This window comes from Apteryx rowi, unplaced genomic scaffold (assembly GCF_003343035.1).
Source record: "Apteryx rowi isolate R43461 unplaced genomic scaffold, aptRow1 scaffold_1128, whole genome shotgun sequence".
In the NCBI taxonomy this organism is placed as follows: Eukaryota; Metazoa; Chordata; class Aves; order Apterygiformes; family Apterygidae; genus Apteryx; species Apteryx rowi.
In genome coordinates this window covers 920-13553 of record NW_020447340.1, presented here as the reverse complement: position 1 = coordinate 13553, position 12634 = coordinate 920, and the positions used below count along the sequence as shown (strand labels likewise).

Sequence of the window (12634 nt, the reverse complement as noted above, 5' to 3'; positions counted from 1 at the left end):
AAAGGTTTTAGTTATAGTTTAAAAATATAGGATACTATATACCAATACTTATATACACACACACATATCTACACTTATGTGTGTGTGTATATATTTTATTTATATATATATATATATATATATATATATATAGTATTTTGGTGGGCAAACAGCAAGTAACCAACTGGAAAATGGATTTTTTATTTTTTATTTTTTTTATTTTTTTTGGCTGCAATATACTAATCAGCATGACTCAGCCTGCATCCATATTATGGATCAATGTGTTAAATGGCTCTTACTGCCTGAATTCTTGTTGCTGCCAGCTATCTTTAAGTGGTGATTCATTCAGGCAGCTTTGGCATGACTTTGGAATAGCATAAGGCTTGTATATGGGATCCAGATTTCGCATCACCCTCAATGGAAATCTCCAGATATTTATCCATAGAGGCAAAAGATGAGTCAGATTTTCCACCACAGATTGTACTTTTAGTAAAATAATAAATTAATATCTATATAAAATTTAGGAGTGAAATCACATGCTGAGAAGTCCAGTCTCATCGTAGCTGGAGCTGGGACTCACTCGGGACTTATCAGGGTGGGCCGGGCCGGGCCGGTGCTGGCTGCCAGGTCCCGTCCCACCGCCCCGAAGGAGCAGGGCCCGGGGGAGCCGGGGCAGCCGGGGGTGCCGGGGCCGGACAGGGGCAGGGGTCGGGGGTGCCGTGGTCGGGGCCGGGGCCGTGGCCGGGGGTGCCGTGGTCGGGGCCGGGGCCGGGGCCGGGGCAGGGCGGCGGCGGGGCTGGAGCCGGCACCGGCAGCGCTGCGGGCCCCGGGCTGGGCCGCGGCGGGGCGCGGAGGGGGAGCCCGGCGGGGCAGCGACCGCAGCGCTGGCGGCGCTCTCGCGGCCTGGACAGTTTTCACTTTTTTATTTTTGGCGACAGTGTGTTATCACTGATACATGTCTGTTGTCCACTGTTGTCCTCAGCCTTTTTTCTTCAAAACTGCTGCCACATCAGTTCCCTGAGTTGTATGTAAGTAAATACAGGACTTTGCCTTTGTTTCTGTTGAATCTCATTTGGTTTATTTCAGACCATTACTCCAACTGGTCAGGATCTTTCTGAATCCTGTTTTCATCTCCTGAAGATCTTAAAGGCCTCTCATTTAAGCAGGAAATGCTTGAAGGCCTCTCGTTCATCTGAAGTGTAAGAATGGTACTTTCTTTGAGTCATTAATGAACAGTGCTGGACCCACCAATACCTTGGGGAGAATTGGTGGTACTTTGCTACAGCTAAGCAATGAACTATTGATAACTACTCTCTAAATATATTTTTTATCAAAGATGAACCAATTTAACTATAATTTATTCTAGCCTTTTTTTCCACTGATGAGCCTTTTACTCAGTTCTGAGAAAGACTAATCCTGTACTTTCACATTGCTTAATATGCATCAGGCATTGCTGTGAAGAGCTGAGTGAAAATGTTGATGAGGAAAATGGTGGGGAAAGATCTGCATGTTATGTATTACTGTAAGTTTAAAATCGATCCTTACTTGTTTTAACCCTCCCTAAATTTGCATCACAATGCTATTTATAACACTACTTAGCTTTCTGCATTTTTTAATTGTTCTAAGAAAATAATATCCTCCTTGTGTGTACTCCTGCTTTTATATTTCAGATTTTGGTCCCAGCTGCAATGTAGTCCTGGAAGCAGACTGGCAGGACAGTGACTACTTGTTTGCCAGATTTTGTGGACAGCGTAGCCCAAAGGGATCAGTCAAGATCATTTTAGAGAACAATGATGTATTCCGTTAAACTTCCTGAGCATTCAAATACTTATTTCAGTAGTTACAGTTTCAGACGTGTCCGTATAGCACAGATGAGACTGCACAAAATTTAGTGTTGGAATCTCAGGTTCAAAGGATTGGATCTCAATAGCAACAAAAACATGAGACTTTGCATAAGACATACTAGCCCACAAACACAAGTGTGATCAATATAAATAAGTATAAATGTATAAACTTTTTGATTCTGGGCAGAGAGAGGGCAGGGTGGTTTGGGATTAGTCACACAAATTTTGAAAATTTTTGCTACTCACGAGACAAAAGTTATTTTTCTAATATACTTGATACCACATTATGTAGAATTATACCATCTTACTCTATGTGGAAAGATGGACTTCTGCCTGACTTTAATTTTTACATGTTGACAAAAATGGATGCAACTTTGCTGTAGATTGTGGGCATTTTATAGCCATTTCTATATACTCAAGTCCTGTAAAGCAAGAAGCAGAACTATTTGCTGACTCAATTCTAATCAAGTCTATTAGCTGACATCTTATCACTACAAAATTTTATCCAAAGTAATCATTTACTTTGCTGAATGTTCAAATATAAATTTGACTGAGTCTACAGAAGTACTGCTCTATTCTGTGGGAGGAAGAAATATGAAACATGCTGACATTTTAAGAAAAAAGTAAAATCCTTTAACCCTTTTATCCCAGTACTCGTTGATAACCTTAGTCTGCTCTGAGGGAGGAAGCAGAGAGAGATTAATTTTATAAAGCTGCATTCTTTTCTCTGTAACAAAATGAGAACTGGAAGTTACATTTCTCTAAGTTCCCTGTGACCTCTTCAGTTGTCTGGCGAGGATTTGCTTCCTTGCAGAAAGAAAATCACGTATCTCAGACAAAATTCTTTCAGCCTAAGTAGCTTTCAGGCAAAGATCCTTGACTTTCTATTGGCCCACTGATAGCAAAGCCCCTACAGAAATCAAACTGCCAAAATACTGAATGGACAGTATCTATGTAAGCCATGCACAGTTTGGGAAGTAATTCAATTTGTGACTGACTCTGCCAGCTGTAATTTAGGGCTCTAGTAGCCTAGGTTGACTGAAGGGATTAATGCTCCCAGGCATTTGTTCTGCCTCCTGCCACTCCCAAAGCAGAGATTTCTGAATGGCTTCTTAATCCCATTACCTTGTCACCTAACATTACTCTGAGTTGAAATTTGATATTGGTTAATTTTAGCATTATGAGCTAAGCATCTTTGCAACTCAAAATAACAACCCAGATGTTAACTAATGAAAGTGAGAAGGGGCAAACAGTTTTGCTGAATGTGTCTCAAAACCATTTTATCTTTGTTTATTTTTAATAGGGCTAAAATCTAACAATTTATTCTGGTATTTCTGCCCCATGCTACAAATTATTTTGAGGATTTTGTTTCCTTTTTTTTAAAGTGCTCTCCAGTAATCAGTGAAGTCCGAATTCTCTTGAACTGTTCCCATTGCCACATAGTGGTCAATGTTATCTTTGTGTAAAGACTCTTTCCATTATTCCTCCTATCACTAATATCCAAATAGACCTTTTTGATTAAAAAACAAAACAAAACAAAACCTTTCAGAGTATATACCGTAGCCTAGTGCATATGGAAGTGTGAGTGCTAGTAACAGGCTGCAGTCATCGTATTAACTTTGCAAAGCCTGAGAACTGAGACTTGTCCTGTTTTGTCTGAACTTGTGTTGGCCTGCCTGGAGCTTTGGTTTAGCTTGTTTAGCTGTAACATTTTTTTTTCCAAACAGTAAGGTGGTTATTGCCTAATTTGCTTTATTTTTGCTTAGCTTTGTATAATTGAGTGGTATAACCGTAAATTTTATATAGATAATAGGAACAAGTAGTTATTCTCCAGACTATAAACAGCTCACCAATGGTCAATTATTCATGGCTAAAGAAATGCAGAATTGACAACTGGAGGAAACCCAGTCTAGGGACAAAGAGAGCAGAGGACAACTAACATATGCAAAATGCACTGTACACAGTAAATATAGATGCAACAAGGAGTTCAATGAAGTGTGTTAGGGAATGTGTAGAAATAGCCTCAAGTGGGTCCTAGAGTGAGGGAGGAGGAAATCATCAATTTCATACTCCAATCTCCAAGAAAAGAGGAGGAGGAAACCCCATCATCAGCACCACACTGCTCCTAGCAAAGAGCTTAAGGCTGATTGTTGAGTGCTTGAGCCTCCAGCCCTCCCCCTTCTTTTTCTTTGGGAAGAAGCAGGGGCTGTCATTCAAAACTAGAGGGGTGGAGGAAGGGTGAGTGTAACACCATGGAAAAAGGGGGAGATACCTGGGAGTTTCTGAATGAAAAAAAAATAACTATATTATTAAGAAGATCTGTGTACATCTGGTAGAATAATTTGGACTACTAGTGCTAGCAGCATTGTAATGGGATTAAGAGTAACTGCTTATTGTATTTTAGTTAGACTTCAGATTTTAATTAGACCAACCATAAATTTTTGGCTTTATGCAGAAGGGGTGCGTTCCCCTTTTGGGCCATGATAAGATTTTTAGTGTAAAACCACAGAGAGTACATGATAGAAGTGGAGTTTTCTGCACACATTTTGAGCATGGACTAAATAGTACATTTTCTTACACTTAGTGACTCTGTCAAGAAAATACTAGGGGTCTTCATCACTATAAAATTTCATCATTTAAATTTCATTGATTAATTCTCCTCTTAGAATGCCAGTGAGAACTGGCTGTGAACTTTCTAAGCATTTTTTCACTGAAACCAAAATTGTTTAAGAGAAAGATCTGTTTTCAACAAATTCCATTATATACAAATCTAGACTTGTAAATTGCAAATAATAACTACATAACTTAGATTTATGTATGTAAGAAAAGACAACAGCTATGCTAAAAGTTTGTTACATTTACAAAGTCAAACATACAAGTGAAAACATTCCACTATTAAGACTTCCTGAACAACCACAGGTCTTTTCTCTCTCCCCTTATACATGCAGTCATTAATGATATAATAATGAGAAGTGGTTTGTTTGTTTGTTTGTTTGTTTTTCCCTACAGGATCTTGCCTTACTCTTTCCACAAAAAGCAGAACAAGGCCTGAAGAATCTTCAAGAGTTAGGCTAAGCAAGACAAATTATATTAAAAGATTTAAAAAATGGAGCTACTTATGGCATGTAATTTATACTCATCTAGATACCTAATAAGATTGAGAGCCCTGCGTGGAGTGCCTAGCTCCTTATGTAATCAGAACAGCTGAAAATCCAACAGGGGCACCACAAAACCCACCATTCAGAGCAGCAAGCACCAAAAATTAGCCTAACAGCAAATGTGTTAGAGAAAAATATATCTCAAGCTCCCCCTTCTCCTAGTCACCTTACTCTAGATTGCAGATGGATTTCCATGTCTGGCTGATAATCACCACCTTTATCTCTATTCTGTAGTTTAATATGCAGGATAATTGTCTCTCCAACTCTCAAATGGACAAAGAACAGTAATAATGATGTCTTCATATTCCTTTTTATTTTAAAACTTGGTGAGATCTTGAGTTTAATTATATCAGAGATTAATGCACAGTGAAGGGGCTAGGCACTTATGGGAAGAAATTGGGGAAGGGGCTGAAGTGGTCATATCATAAAGGCTTCCAGGACTAGCCACATATAGACTGGCATAAAAACAGACCATTAGACCACACAGTAGCAGTGTGGAAAAACTACTGTCTTTAGACATTATACCATGAGGTTAAACAGTAGATTGAGGATCTAACTTTTAGAACTGTGTGACAACAGTAGGGAGGACTGTCTTACATAAAACCCTCAGTACATCTGAGCCCTAAGTGATTCATATGAGTATTTGCTGATCTATGCTCATCACTCCTCCTTCACCACATGTAGGAGATCAAAATATCATCACAATGTAGCTTTTTACAGCATTTGTAGCAGCTGGTAATTTTCCACATGTAATGGGTATTTCTGAATACTGTGTATAAACTGAAGCAGGGAACATAGAAGAAAAAAATATATTTTAGTAGTTATGGCAACTACTGTTAAAAAACAAGGGTTGGATAAAGTACATATGTTGTATCATAACAGATTTCTATTGTTTCCTAATCCTAGACAAACTGAGTTATATAGCTAAATGCCAATTTCATGTTTTGTTTACTTTTTTTTAGTGGAATTGGTATATCATATCATTTACTAAAAAAGAATCTTAGATTTAGTGGGGAGTGGCAAGAAAACATCACTGTCATATTTATATGCTAACAAATATTTCCTGGGAACATCAGAACTGCCATTTTAAAATATCAGTGGAAGAAATCCATCAGCTGTACAAAATATCCACATAAATCTTTTAAGAAACATAGACATCAACTGGTCATGGTCATAAAATCCTGTATTAAGAGGTCAAATCATCTAATCCAGCCAGTTATAAGGAAGGCTAAATACTCCTGGGTCTCCCTGCATTTCCCTGTTGATTCTGTCTGTTCTCAAACATGCCAGGAAGAGAAATTCTGCCTAGTAATATGTTTACATTTGTTATTAAGAAAAACTTGAACAGAAACTAAAAGTATTTATTAAGTCCCTGAATCTCACATTGCCTGTAGAACCCTGATTAACCCCTAGAGTTTGATCTGCACATTTTTCTGGTATTAGCATATTCTGTCAGAAAAGACATTAAAAGTTCTAATTTTCTGCATTTCATCAAAAGAGGCTTGCAGAAAAACCATTGGGAATATTTACATTGATTCCTAAATCCCTAATAGTCTTAGTGCTTTATGACAAAGTCACATTAGGCAGAATTAATCTGAGCAGCTGTAGATTCATCCTAAAACAGATGTCTAGCATAGGTCAGATGAATCATATCTCTAAGTGCTTAACTGTCTCCACTATAAAGGAAGCTTAGTATAACTGCCTCAGATGTAGAAGTCTACATCATGAATGTCTAAAGTTAGGTGAAAGGAATCCAGTCCCGTGGCTTTGAAACAGTGGCTCAAGGCACTTGAGTACTGAAGTGATAACTAAGTTCAAAAGATAAGTGATTGTGCAGCCAGCAGTAGGGTGTATGGAAAAAGGCAAACTTTACTGAATTCACCTGGAATAGAGGTTACTGGCATTACATTACATTGTTTTTCCTGTGATCATGGTGACTCTTGTCAGTGTTGGTAGCCTTTTCAGCAATCAGTGAATTGATAATTCCCAAGAGGAGACATAACTATGAGTAGGCTAATTTTCAGCCTACGGAGACTACATGTGTTTTTTCTTCCTGAGTAGCCATTTGACAGGTTGTGAAATGAGAGCTAAGTACTGATGAAACTGAGAAAATGTTGTCCAAGGGAAAAGATGTGTAAGTGGCAGCAGAAATATAAGAAAATTGAAAAGAAACTTGTCATCAAAGACCAAAAATACTTGAAATAAACTAGCCTTTATGTTACAGTTGAATATGTGTTACATACAGCCTTAGCATAAAACTTAAAATGCTATGGTGATCCTACAGGGAACAAATGTTATTCAGGTCTGGATGAGAAATCTTGATATTTTAACTTCATGAATAAAAGCTAGAATTCTGACCTGGGTTAACACACAGTGTAAATATAAATTCTCTATTTAATATAAATTAAAATGCTTTCTATGTTCAGAGGCACCACAGATTTACCCACTTCAAAGGAATCATATCCAGATATCTAATAAACAATAGATAAATCCTTATGTTCTGCAAGGCCAGGAGCAAAAACACCCATTTGTATACCCTTACCTTTTCCTGTCTTCTGATATTTGATGATTCAGATGAAAGAAAGGCTGCATGTATAGAGAAAGTAAAAGTGTAAGACGTGTTGGCTCCTCCCCACATGAATTCAGTCACTGTGGAAAAATGTTACATTCAGTTATTCCAAAATAATTATAAAAAAGTTATTAATCAAAGAAATCACTTTTTCCATCTCTGTGGCATTTTGGGAAGCACAATAGACGAGCCTTATTATGGCCATTTGGTCTTAGAGGAAAAGTGGCAGCAAGGAATGGGAGATCTTCCAGACCTGCACAGAAGTGTTACTTGTTCACTGGTATCTGGCAAGCTGCTGGTGCTTCCTGGTATCACATGTCAAGATCAGGCTGCAAACTGCAAGAATAGAGCTTCATATAGAGCTCCCGATGCATAGAAGTCTTTCCATAGCCTCTGTCCTGAAAGTGATCACCTCTTAGAATCAAAGAAGTAATAACGGCCTAAAATTTGAAAATTGGCTCTGTTGGAGCCATGGCGGATGTTGTTTTGGAAGTGGGCTGTTCAAATCCACCAGCTGCCCTTTAGCAAGATTCCTCTTCATTGATTAGCAGTGAAGTAGGACCATGCTGCCCCACTGCTTCCCTGTACAATTGTCCTGCAGCTGTCAGAGTATACTTAACACTGAAGACAGGTATTTCCTAGACCTGAACAGGTATGAAGGGTGTGAGGTATCTTGTGCATTGTTCTAGGACAAAGTGATAGCATGAAAAAGTGAAATGAATTTGCACAAGGAGTGATGCCAGGGCTGCGGGGCTCTCAGGCATCTGTGATGAGTAACGGAGATGCGAACTATATGCAGGTTTAAGGATTTGGACTTTAAAGTGGCATTTCTCCCTGTAGCAGTGATGTTTTCTTTGTAGCAGGTTAATAAATGAGAAGTACAAGGGTTGTTTTACATGTTTTGTACTGCGTGGTTGAGCATGCTGCATTCAGCAGGGGATGGGGAACACTGAAGCATGAAAGCCTGGAAGACATGTTGAAATAAATTTGGAAGAAATGAGTGAGACAGATTAAAGAGCAATACTGTATCAACACTGAGCATGGGACAGGATTTTCCTATGCATCTGTTGCCCTGTCCCCAGGTCTTCTCAACTATCTGCTCACCTGGATTTCTTCACAAAGGGTGTTTGTGATAGAGTCCCAGCATACACCAACCTGCATGATGTAGCACAGCCCAGTACAACAGTATAGGTGCAGTATCTTCTCCTGTTTAGAGCAAGCTCTCTGAATGTATCAAAAGATGCCTTAAATGCATCCAACTGCACAGTCTAAAAAGGCACAGCATGAAAATGTGCATTATTGAAGCTTTCTTTGGATTTAAAAATGGGAGTCACAGAGAAGAAATCTACCTTATCTGTCTTCTATCATCATCCTCGCACTTAGGTTTATTCCCGAGTGAGGTCTGCTTCAATAAAAGTAAATTACCAGTATCTTTTTGCCTTGGGGAGCTTTTGAAGAAGAACAAATTATGCACAAAATATTGCGCATCAAATGATGAAGGCTATTTCTCTTTGGTATAAGTGTACACTGCAGTTCCTATTAAAGTAAAAGGGAGTAACCATATAACTTGTTGCATGTTTACAGGAGAATGAGTTGCTAAACCTATTCAGTGTCTCTGTATATACACACACTAATTTAGCATGATCTTGCTGAGTTGCAAACTGTAGCTTTCTGCCCTAGGTGTGTTTATGTGGCATGTGTATTACTGTTGTACAGATAGTCAGCCAGGTGATACCCCTTACTTCTGCAAAGGTTATTTGACATGCCCTCATTCCACATCAGAAATAATGAAAAGAGTCCTACAAAGAGTTTTGACAAATACACTATGCACATATAATTTGCTCCTCAAAAAGAGAAAACTAGCTGAATTCTGCATCATTCCAGATCTTGGCTACTGGAACTCCACTGATACCTATACTGTTACACATGCATAAAAGAAACAATGCAGTTTTAGAATAATCTAGTTTAGAACAATGTAGAAAACATTAACAAAAGTACCTTGAGATAGTATTTATAATTTCAGACCTGGTTTCTGCATTTTTAAATGTGACTATCCTTCAATCTGCATAAGATTAGAAAACAGAAGGTTTCTATAGTTTGATTTTGGCTTTGACACTTGGAAAAAAAGAGCCTAATTAGCACTTTTTCTGATTGTGATTTAAAGTCATGATTTGACGTAATTTCAGTACAGGCTGGGAACTAACAAATACTTCTTTCATAAGCAGGTAGACAATAATCTCCTGATAACTTTAGAACATATTTTACTGATAGGGAGGACTGTTCAATGTTGTTGTCCAGGAATAATAGCACTCAACTGACCATCTACATTTCTGATTATTACATTTTAAACAGTCTGAGACATAAAGAATTAATATAATTAATTCTATATCACAGCTGTAAAAGACAGATATTTTTCTTCCTCTGTCATATTCAGCCAAATCAGAAACAAAAGGTTTGTTTCTAGTAGGGAACTATACAGCCTACTATAAGTTTTGTTGTTTTTTTTTTCTTTTTTTTCTCATTCTGTTTCACCAAGTACCTCTGAATGTGAAGAACTGCTGCTTCTTTTTGCCATTGCACTACTTTTCAACAGCAACAGCATTCCTTGCCATAATGAATATAAAAACAGTTACGAATCTATGCCATTATCTTCATAGATTAATGAAATAATTCTTATCTTATTGCTAAATGAGGTAGTTCATGCTTCCCACACCCTTTCAAACATAGCATAATATAACCTGTATTCAGAGAGCCTTTATTTGACAAATAAGTCTGGCCCATTACCAAAACCACTCAAGCTTCTTCTTTTCAGGAAAGGTTTTTGAAAAGAGACTGGGGACCCAACTTCAGCAACACATTACTACTTCATAAATTATGGAACATTTTCAATCAGATATAAAGCCAAATTGTGATGTGCAGGTGACAAAGATTATGTTCTTGTACAACTTCCACATTAATAATGAAGCATTTATCCACAATATCCAACCATATATAATTTTAAGATTACTAATTCACCTCACATTTTGCTAGTGTAAGCTGTCACTGTATTATTCACTCTTCAACCAATCTCCTTACTATTTCTCCCTAAGGGATAGAATTTGTGCATACTGATGTACTAACCATGTTAGTACATCAGTCCAACATCCATGTGCTATTGGTGATGAATATTTAAGCATCTAAACAGAAGAGTAGCTAATGTGCCTACACAAAGCACTAGCAAAAGGCAATCATTTTTTATGCGGATATGGAGATCACATGATTTGGGGAGAGGCATCCAGATTTGATAGCACTGTTTCTCATTTTTTAGAAGGAACTTTCAAAATCTTTTCTATTAAATAAATCAATACTTTTCTATTTGTACCTGCACAAAGTGACTGTGAAATGACTATAAAATGCTATTACACTGAATTAGTGTTTCACACATATTTGCACCCACTTATTGCTGAGAAGATAATAGAAACACAATCCATAAACCAGGGAGCTGGAGACTATTTGAATTCAAATCTTACCGCAGAGGTGACGCTAATACCAGATTGGTACAAATGATTACATTCAGCTGTGATCGGATTCTTTATTCAGAAACAAAACTACAAGTGCAACTTCAGCATAGCTAGTGGCTTAGTACAGTGCCAGATATAATTTGGTTTTGTTTCCACACACACAGATTTAATAAGCTCTTCATAAGTAACTTTGGATGGAAGTTGAGCTGGTCCTTGGGACATCTGTCCCAATTTCACCTGTCATCTAGGTAACATCTAGGTAACAGATCCAGGGGGCGCATTGGATGGTATAGATACATGTGGCTTACAACATCAATGTATAATTCATATCTTCCATCCCCTAATATTTGTCTATCCTCTTGAATTATCTTTATCATTTTGGAGGGCTTTTGTTTGTTTGTTTCTGGTGGAGGAGTTCAGACTCTTCTGACTTCTTAGGACTTTAGGATTTAGAGTAGCAGCTGTAGAAAGGAGTCATACCAACACACTTTCTGCAGTGAATTATATAACTTATTTCTACTTGTGGGCTTGCCAGGCTAAATGTTACTAATCTACATGGGAAGGTGTTCACGAGAGTGATATCAAGATTAAGACACAGTTCTAACAGTCAGGAAATTGATATCCTATGTTCATTTCCAACATCAYGATGATCAAGCCACTTCGGTCTAGATTTTTAATATAGCCAATGTGTTTCAGGGTACCTGTGGTTGGAATATGCGATCTGAAACATTTTCAGGGAATATTCATATCATCCATTTTATGATATTTAGACAGCCAGATCTGGGGATGGTAAGCTTAGAAGTTTGTTTGCAATGAAGGGAGCTAGGTGAGTGAGGAAGTCAGATTCCTGACCTTAGAAGACCCTTCTTGATTCTTCTCCTCTAAGGCACTTCTTGGGTCTGATTACTGAATTAATACTTCCACTTTCCATCTAGAAGTGCAAGACATGTGAATACTCAGGAAAATGAGGGTGGAAGTATGGTAAGCCAAAAAGTAAGAAGTCAGGGGTACTAAAAATCTGGGACGTGTTTTTAAAATCTAGAATCTAACAATCCTGTGGTTATTCCGTCTGTAGAACACAGACTGCATGTTTTTGCCTCTGTCAAGACTCTCATGTTAATAGCATTATGTAAGTGAAAAGTGTAGGAAAAAGTGGGAGAGAAATAGAAAGAGTAGTTAAATGTTAACCAATAACAGTGAGAAAAATATATACATTTCATTAAAAGGTAATTACATTCAAAGGAGACAACTTCAGAATTATATTAAATTAGTTCAGTAATAGAAACAATTATCATGAAAAAACATGTGAAGGAACAATAGGAATGAATCTTTTCCCAAATGTATTTAATTACACATAAAACAAATGGAAGACAGAATATAATTAATACAAATGATATCAAGCTGGCTCCACTCCACTCCACTCCTCTCTTTTCCTCTTCTCTCCACTGAAAAGGGTCATGGATATGCTGGAGTGGTCACGTAGGACCATGAGCCAGCTGGATTAAAGAGAACAACAGTTGAAGTCTCACCTGATCCTGGAGAAGATGCTGTTGAAAGGGCTCTTGCAATAGAGACTCCTGTCAT

At 37.9% G+C, this 12634-nt stretch overlaps 1 long non-coding RNA gene across 1 annotated transcript; it reads left to right on the top strand.

The window, feature by feature from the left end:
• Positions 1 to 893: 893 nt before the first annotated feature.
• Positions 894 to 8950, top strand: LOC112971941. The gene is made up of 3 exons (XR_003255511.1): positions 894 to 1007; positions 1427 to 1501; positions 1650 to 8950. It is a non-coding gene; the product is annotated as an uncharacterized LOC112971941 (long non-coding RNA).
• The last annotated feature ends 3684 nt before the right edge of the window (positions 8951 to 12634 follow it).